Here is a 9,913-nt window from a genome sequence, read left to right on the forward strand (position 1 = left end):
AGGCCTGCAGCCAGGGGCGGACTGACCATTTGGAAACTCGAGGGTCAGTAGGGGGCCCCATGAGATGCCCCTGGTACCTTTTTCATAGGCTTTTTTGAGTTTGGGCAAGGACACAGGGGCCCCATGATCCCCTATTGCCGGGGGGCCCCATGAGTTGTCAGTCCGCCCCTGCCTGCAGCTGTTTGCAGTCTATAAAAGGGTGAGACTTCCAGTGTCTCTGATCTAAAAAGTGAAAAAAAACCAGATAGGCAGTTAGTCGAACTTCCCTCATGAACTTCAGCAAGTATGGTGAATAACCTGTAGTGTCATTTTCAGTGCTGTTATAAGCATGTACTATATTTGCAATATGCCTACAACAATGCTGTTCCTTTTCAGCCAAGAGACTCCCAAACATATCTAGAAGGGTGTCCTGCTCTCAGTGGCTCAGTCGTCACTAGCAGTATCAGCAATGAATGAATAGCCCTCTTACCAGTCCCCAGGATGCTGTGGTGACCTCTTGCTGTAGAAGGGGGGCCCCATCAGTCTCTTCCCAAAAGCCTCCCAAGCAGTGAGATACAGAGGGTGAGTGGATGCTCCAGTCTCCCTGCGGCAGTGGTGCAGGTCTTGGGCAGGCAGGGGCGGACTGACAACTCATCGGGCCCCCGGGAAATAGGGGATCATGGGGCCCCTGTGTCCTTGCCCAAACTCAAAAAAGCCTATGAAAAAGTTACCAGGGGCATCTCATGGGGCCCCCTACTGACCCCGAGCCCTCAGGCATTGCCAGAGTTTCCAAATGGTCAGTCCGCCCCTGTGGGCAGAGCTACACTGCTAATGGGTGTCCTTACCCCCGGTCTCAGACTTGAATCTCTGTTGGTATGGACTCCCGTGGACAAGCAAATATCCACACAGAGGTGATTTCTCTCTCTAACTCCCCCAGTGCCAAGTGGAAGAACTTTCCCAGGCAGTTTAATAAAAATCATCCCTCCACTCCAACTACTGCACAGTGTCTATTTGGATTTTTAGTGTAAGGAGTCTATATTTGTCCCATTTTATGGCTTCCGTCTCAAACTGTAACTCCCAGAATTCTCAGTGCTCTGTGTAGAAGTCTATGGGCTTGCTTGGTTTAGCTCTCCCTCTGCTGGCCAGAGGAGAATGTTGCCGCATGACATAAGTTTCTCAGTAGAGGGAGAAAAGTAAGATCTGTGAATCACTGCTGCTGTCAGTATATTAGTGGTTTATGAAACATCGCTTCTCGGCCTTTTGGCTAAGATCAAGTGTAGTATCTGTTCTTATCAGTGTCCAGTAGGGGTGCTCCACCGTCATTCTAGCTTTGCGGGGATGACTGGTTGTATAGTACCCCTGCTGGTATGATGGGGGTCCTGATGGTTAGTACAGGCTGGAACAGAAACCGAGGCGCCCACAGGCTGCTGGGGCCCGGGAGTAATTCCCCCTGAAAAACCGGAGGGGCCCAGTTCCTCCTGATTTGAACGGATCTACCTTGTCTGGCCAGGGGCCGGGAAGGCAGAAAGTCTGCGAACCAGTGCCCCCTGAGTGGTCGTCTCAGAGGTGCTCTTAGTAACCCTTGGGTGTGGGACCTCAACGTGTGAAAAGGCACATGGTCACTGTGTTCAAACACTTTTCTTGCACTGCGCCTTTTAGGGCTAGGCTTTTTGGCTAAGTTCTGGGCAATTTTTGCTACAGGCCTCAGGGCCTGGCCAGTGCACAATCTGCACGGCCACTTATTTATTTTATTTATTTATTTTTCTCCCACGTTTGTCACTCTTCACTTTTGTGTGTGTTTTATTTCTCACTAGGATAGAGGGTGTGGGTCCTCGGGTCTACCCTGAAGTCTAGGGGGAGGATATGTGGCCTTTTGGTTCCTTCCTCCCCTGTCCCTAGGGGGTTTTCTCCTCGGGAGAACCCCCTTACCAAGTACTGAGTGGCTGGCTTCGGCTGGCCACAAGGAACGGGGTCCGCCAGGCCTTTTGGCTAGGTGGACCAAATGGGATCCTTGTCCCTGTCAGGAGCTTTGTACCCCGGGGGATCAGGGTAGAGGTCCATCCCCTTTGAGGGAAGGACAAAGCACACCCCTAAGTGCACTTTTTTGTGTGGTGTTTTGCACTTGCACGTTTTTTGTGAACACTTACGGGTTTTTCGTTTTTTCGCACGTTCGCGGACTTAAAAAAAAATTAGCGGTTTATGAAACAGACATGATCAGCGGAGAACGTTATTCACTGATCTTCTCAGCACACAGAGAATCTGTCATTGACAGTCACAGAAACGGATAGTTTATGAAGGAGCTATGTCACTCCTTCAATGGCAATCTGTGTGAAAATTCTCCCTCCCAGATTCTTCAGCCCTGAGGTGGAGAATCGGGGAGAGAAGAGAGAATCGCTGGACTACTGGAGAGGAAGGAGAAAGTTTTTGGACTTTCTTTATCTTCCTTCAGAGCCTCCAAGACAGTGGGAAAGCCCCCCTGCCTTTCGCAACACCCCCAAAAACCTAGAGCAGTTTAGAACTACATATATATATATATATATATATATACACACACACACAAATAATACACACACACTATACTGTATATATGTGTGTGTATTATTTGTGTTCATTTATATATATACAGTTGTGTTCAAAATAATAGCAGTCAGACATCACTAACCTGATCAATCACTGTTTTTGGTAGAAATGATATTTCTGCATGGCACATAATTTACTAGCTTACTAGCAGGTGTAGTAGAGTAATAGAAATCCAACATACCCAACAGTCATGACATGCATGCTGCTGATTCTGTGTAATTGAATCACTAATTGAAAGGGGCATGTTCAAAATAATAGCAGTGTGGAGTTCTATTAGTGAGGTCATTCATTCTTTGAAAAACAGGTGGCAATTATTGCCCTTAATTAAGGAAGGAAGGCAGCAAATGTTGTACATGCTGGTTACAGTGCATTTCTCTCTGAAATTCTGACGAAAATGGGTCGTTCCAGACAGTGTTCAGAAGAACAGCGTACCTTGATTAAAAAGTTGATTGGAGAGGGGAAAACATATAAAGAAGTGCAGAAAATGATAGGCTGCTCAGCTAAAATGATCGCAAATGCTTTAAAATGGCAACCAAAACCTGAAAGACGTGGAAGAAAGCGAAAAACTACCATTCGAATGGATAGAGGAATAGCCAAAATGGCAAGGACTCAGCCAACAATCAGCTCCAGGAAGATCAAAGAAGGTCTAAAGTTACCTGTGAGTACTGTTACAATTAGAAGACGCCTATGTGAAGCCAAGCTATCTGCAAGAAGCCCCCACAAAGTCCCACTGTTGAAAAAAAAAGACGTGCTGAAGAGGTTACATTTTGCCAAGAACACATTGACTGGCCTAAAGAGAAATGGCGCAACATTTTGTGGATTGATGAAAGTAAGATTGTTCTTTTTGGGTCTAGTGGCCGGAGACAGTTTGTCAGACGACCCCCAAACACTGAATTCAAGCCACAGTACACTGTGAAGACAGTGAAGCATGGTTGCGCAAGCATCATGATATGGGGATGTTTCTCATACTACGGTGTTGGGCCTATTTATCGCATACCAGGGATCATGGATCAGTTTGAATACATCAGAATACTTGAAGAGGTCATGCTGCCTTATGCTGAAGAGGAAATGCCCTTGAAATGGGTGTTCCAACAAGACAACGACCCCAAACACACCAGTAAACGTGCAACATCTTGGTTCCAGACCAACAAGATTGACGTTATGGAGTGGCCAGCCCAATCCCCGGATCTTAATCCAATAGAAAACTTGTGGGGTGACATCAAAAATGCAGTTTCTGAGGCAAAACCAAGGAATAGAGAAGAACTGTGGAATGTAGTCCAATCATCCTGGGCTGGAATACCTGTTCACAGGTGCCAGAAGTTGGTTGACTCCATGCAACACAGATGTACAGCAGTTCTCAGAAACATTGCTTATTCAACTAAATATTAATTAAGTGATTCAAAGGAAAGCAAAATCTTCAAACAATTTTCAGTTTATATAGCGAATGTTTGCGTTTGTAAAAAAGAATACAAACACTGCTATTTTTTTGAACAGTCTAATATTCACTTTTCTTCAATTTTTTTAGAGGAACAACAGAAATGTGATATATTTTTCTTCATGTTTTGATTTGGAATAGAATGTGTAGTGTTCCCAATGCATTTGTGTGTATGGAAATAAAAGCTATTAGAAGGATTTTGAGCTTTTTTCACTTTTTTCAACACACTGCTATTATTTTGAACACAACTGTATATATATATATATATATATATATATATATATATACATACTGCAGGGGTGTGGACTTTTTTTTTTTTTAAAAAACTACTTGTTCAAGGGAGTTAATCGAGGTCCCGCTCTACTTGTCCCTCACTGCAATCTACTTGTCCTGATACGAAAAAAAAACCACAAAATACACAGAATGGAAAATACAAAGGGTTGTTTTTCTTTTGTTTTTTTTAGGCAGAGGTGCTTTTAGGAATGTCTAAGGCTTTTAGAAATGAAAGGGGCTATATTGCGACTTAAACTTTTAATGTTATTTTTTGCTAGAAAATTTATTAGAATTCCCAAACATTTTTTTTGAAGCAGAGGCCCTAAAGAATTGGTTTTTGCTATTTTTTTTATGTCACACGGCATTTGCACAGCAGTTTTTTAAACACTTTTTTTTTAAAACACTTTTTGGAATTTTAATGCAAAAAAACCGCAATACACGACCCATTTTTAGGGTAAAATATAAAAGATGATGTTACACCAAGTAAACAGATACCAAACATGTCATGCTTTAAAATTGCACATGCCCATGCAACGGCAATAAATGGCGTAAATTTTACTATCCATAGGTGACGATTTACCACTTTAGATTTACACAGGAGGTCTGGTGATAGAATTACAGCCCCTGATCTGAAGTGCACATTGATTTCTCATGTGTGTGTGTGACAATCGCTGTTTGCATGCATGCAGGACTGACTCGTTTTTGCACACCAGCACGGGGGGACAGTTTTTTTTTTTAATTAATTTACTTATTTTTGACACTGTCTCTTTTATTTTTTAAAGTTGCTTTTATTGATGTAGTAGAGCCGACTGGGTGCTTCATTTTAATACGACAACAAAACTAAGATATGTGGAAGATGGTTGTCATTTTTCACATGACTGTCATATTGACTGTCATATGCCTTTAAGTGTTTTCTATATTTTGACTCTACTCTTCCTTTTCCTTTGGTTTAGTTAATGCTGTATAGATAGCCCACCTTTTTTCCCAGAAATGCATTGCAGCTCTAGCCTCATGTCATGAAGCAGGACACATTATGATCTTTTGACCTATCAGATGTTCATTATTGTAATATTCTATCAGTTTATGGAATAAACTTCACAAGATCTACAAGATATCATCTTGATTGAGTCACTGGCTGTGGTATCCAACTGAGATTGGAGTTATCGTTATCTCATCACAACTGTAAGTTACAGAGATCACACTTTCAATGCTTAGATTGGAGAGACAGAACAATGGTGAAGAGAAGAGGACAGTGGAGGAGGGTTAAGAGTAGAGGTCAGAGCTGAAGAGAGATGAAAGTGAGATTTGGTGGGGCATGCAGAAGCAAGCAGCTGTAGAAGAAGCCTGAACTCTGCACTCTGTATGTAGTGCACCCCTGAGCTCTACATTCTGTGTGTAGCATACCCATGAACTCTACACTCTGTACATAGCATAGCGCACTCCTGAACTCTGCACACTGTGTGTAAAACACTCCTGAACTCTGCACTCTGTGTGTAGCACACCCCATAACTGTACATTCTGTGTGTAGAGTACCCATGAACTCTACATTCTGTGTGTAGTGCACCCATGAACTCTGCACTCTGTACATAGTGCACTCCTGAACTCTGCACTCTGTGTGTAGCACACCCCTGAACTCTGCATGCTGAACATAATGCACTCTTGTTATTTAAGATCCTCCCACTGTTAGTGAAAATTGACTATACCTACTATTTGATGGTTGAGTTCCTGCATCTATTCTCTGAGAAAAAAGCCCTGCTCTTAGTAAGTAATACTACTAAAAAAATAGATATAAAATATTAAACATAAAATGATCATTTATTCACTATAACAATTCATTCTGTGGATTGGATAATTACCATTGCCAAAACTGGATCCTGCTAAAAGGTACAAGAAAACATTTTCTTTTTCCACAAATATTATGTAAGAGCATTGTTGATTTATAAAAATATATGGGACCTTATTCAGTTGATTAAGTTCTTAAACTGGCTGATGGTCGAAAGGAATACATAAGAACAAAACACAACTTTGACATGCAAACTCATGTGAAATCACCTTTCAAGTTTATTCTGAATATGGGATTGAACACAACAGACAAGGCTGAGAATACAGGCTGGTTAATATATGGACAAGTTAAATGGTTTCACAGAAGGATGAGACCAAAGAGATGGGCATGAGCCTAGTGGGGGATCTTTGACATCAAATGGGCAAGCACTCTTGCTTCCTGTGCTGTATTGTTCTTCTTTTGTTTGTCTATTTGCTCCTTTTATACACTTCAAACTGTGAAGCACCATGTTACTGATAAAGGTTAACTCCTCCACTGCTATTACAGGAGTGGACAAATGCTCACCAGGCTTTTTCACCAGCAAAGGGTTTTCAAAGCACAGTATCACTCTTTTATAGAACATAAATCCCTCTTCTAACGTGCCATGACCTTGTGGTAACCTGATAATCCTATGTATGCAAAGCCGGGATAAAGTTTAGATTCAGTTTTTCTGCAATTGACATATCTACAGTGTTTGTGGTCCTTATTACAAAAGCCAAAAGATCTGAGTGACCTATAAAACACCCTGAGGTCTTATGTTAATTTTCTTTTTTTCCTATTATTCTGGAAACCTGGCTTTGTTCCGGAATATGGGACTATGGGATTTTGGGTCATAGTTGAGTTGGGTCATCCAGTTTAAAGCTGGGTATACACTAGTAAAATTCTGTTTGAAATTTTTCTTTTTAAGAACATTTGTTCCGTTTGCTAAATGTTAGTGGGGTCAAATAGATGTTTTTAACCACAGCAAACAAATTTCTAACAACGTATGCGGTTTTTATTTAGGAAGTGACATTTATTCCAAAATTGAATGTTTAAAGCAAAGGAAATTTTAAATGACATTTGTCAAGCCATTGCATGTATGGAGAATTTCTGCACACATTTTTGTGCAAGTTTTCTTACGAATTTCCAGTAAAAAATTGAATTGAAAAATTGTAGAGTCAGCTTTACATTTTTCTAGCCCTGATAACTACTAGATAAAATGGCCCATGATTAAGTCCGGGGCAGGGAAAAACAAGCTAGGGGGGCATGGCTTAGGTGAATCAATCTGAGGCTGCTTTTACTTGGTAACCTCTGGGGCTGGGCGAGGTGTGCTTTATCCAGGCTGTCTATTTCTACAGCATTTTTTTTTATACAGGCAGTCCCCGGGTTACGAGCACACTATGGTTTTTAGGTTTGTTCTTAAAGCGGAGCTCCACCTAAAAGAGGATGTCCGCTTTAAGGACTGCTCTAAGGACTGCTGCCCATTAAGGATTGGCATCTTTGGGGAGCGGGTACCCGAATTTGACAGGTACTCGCTCTCACTTCCGGTCCGATCACCTAGGCGACCGGAAGAGGAAGGTGTCCTTCCTCCCTCCCTGTAATCTTTTGGGACACGTGACAGGTCCCAGAAGACTACAGGACCATTCATGAAGCGCAGAGCTACTCGCACATGCGCAGTGGGTACCCGGATGTGAAGCCGCAAGCTGTCACAGCTGGGTGCCCACACTGAAGATGCCAGCCTCCTGCAATACAGGACGGCCGGTGAAATGGGCTGCGGGGGACACACCGCATAACCGAGGGACAGGTAAGTGGCTGTTTTTTAAAAGTCAGCAGCTATAGTTTTTGTAGCTGCTGACTCTTATTTTTTGACAGCGTGAGTGGAACTCCGGTTTAAGTTGAATTTGCGTGTAAGTTGGAACAGGTACATTTTCTAGCTCCAGCCAAAAAAAATATTTTTGCATTTTTTTGGATAGCATAGGGAAGGGTTACCACCCCTGTAACATTTATTTTGCTGTCTATGCTTCTGTTCAGAAGATTGTTACCTCAATTTCTGTCCCTGTGACAACTGGACTTTGAAAATTTTGGGTTGTCGTGGAAACAAGAATTGATGATAAACCTTCAGTGGAGACACCTTTTTCCCATAACGGTTACAGGAGTGAATTTCCCTTCCTAGTGGTAGATTTCCTTTCACTTCTTTTGCAAGTAGGAGTCATTCGTAACTCAGATGTTCATAACTCAGGGACTGCCTGTATAGTTTGTGGCTTATGAACTGTATATCTAATGCACTATGCACAGTATTTGACAGTAAAATTAAACATTGGTAAGGCACAAATATTAAAATATTTAATCCAAAATGTATCTCTCTCTCTCTATCTCAGGGGTAAACTGACCATTCGGGCACTGCCTGAGGGTCCAGGGTCAGAAGGGGGCCCCATGAAATGCCCCTGGTACTTTTTATAGGCTTTTTAGGATGTGCTTTGAGTGTGGGCAAGGACACAGGGGCCCCATGATCCCCTATTTCCCGGGGGCCCCATGAGCTGTCTGTCTGCCCCTGATTATATCTCCTAGATTGTAAGCTCCTAGGAGCAGGGCCCTCCTATCCCTCTTGTATTGAACTGTATTGTCTCCCATTATATCGTAAAGCGCTGAGCAAACTGTTGGCGCTATATAAATACTGTATAATAATAATATATAAATAAAATGGCTACTCCATTCCCCATGGGATAGCTCTTTAAAGTTCTTCAGCTGCACATTTTGGCTGATAATCCAGGATCTCTTTGAACACACATTACCAGCTGTCAAGCCCTTGCCCAAAGCAGTGTGATAAATGTATGCCAAGGGCATGAGTGGTCTCTGAAGCTTGGCCTGGAGGGCACCCTGGGATAGAAAGCATCATTTAGTTAAATAGTAAGTAAATCCTAACAAAAAATATCTTATTTGATGCTTTTTAAACTCTATTATACCTTTAAAAGTGTTTTGCTATATCTGCTAGATAAGTGCAAAAAATACCTGTTTATTCTGCGAAAACTCTTGTCAACTGATACCTTCCTGTGTTTTCTGTATGTGCTGACTTATGAGTTACATTGACTATGGCCATCTCTGAGGACTACAAACCCCTTACTGTTATGGAGAACATGAGAGGGAGAGGAGTTTGTAGTCCTGTTTTAGGGTGACAGCACTAGATGCAGTACAATGAGTGAGCATTTTCACCCTAGGGCAGGAATTTTGTTACTGTCAGGATCACCAAGTTAAAAACCAAAAAAGGAGAAAAACCTGAAAAAAATAAAAGAAAATAAATAAATAAAAAACAAAAAAAAAACAAATGCAGCCACCAAATCGAAGAACTGCTAAGCTGAAATATAGGGCTTTCTTGATTACATGTAATGGCTACAGCAACACAATATGAAATATTTAACTGGACCTGTGGTTCTGTAACAGACAAAAAAAAAATGTCATGAGAAGATACTATCCTTTATCTTCCATTTATAAAGATTACAATGTATTTTTGAAGTATGTTGTCAAAGGATAAATTCACCTTTTAACAAAAAAAGAAAAATGCACTTTTTCAGGTAAAAAATAAATAAAAAGTGCATTTATTTTTTGTTTCTGGAGCCTGTAAAGCATTGCACCAGCGATCAGCAGATCACTGATGCCATGCAGGTCTCCCTCTGACCTGTGAGTGTATGCTTGCCCGTACATCCTGTATGGGCAAGCAGGTACCTACTGACAGGAAGGCTCAATGAACTACCATGGCGCTGTGGAGCTTGTAGTGTTCCCATTTACAGAATACTGTGAATGAGTGACGCTGCCGGGCAAGAAATGCCCCACATGGCTGTATTTTTTTT

The 9,913-nt window shown here is 41.8% G+C and overlaps 1 pseudogene; it reads left to right on the forward strand.

The window, feature by feature from the left end:
• The first annotated feature begins 1,223 nt into the window (after nt 1-1,223).
• Nucleotides 1,224-1,386, forward strand: LOC149472080 (U2 spliceosomal RNA; annotated as a pseudogene).
• The last annotated feature ends 8,527 nt before the right edge of the window (nt 1,387-9,913 follow it).

Source organism: Staurois parvus, unplaced genomic scaffold (assembly GCF_062004578.1).
Source record: "Staurois parvus isolate SC_StPar_1 unplaced genomic scaffold, SC_StPar_1.0 ptg000023l, whole genome shotgun sequence".
Lineage (NCBI taxonomy): Eukaryota > Metazoa > Chordata > Amphibia > Anura > Ranidae > Staurois > Staurois parvus.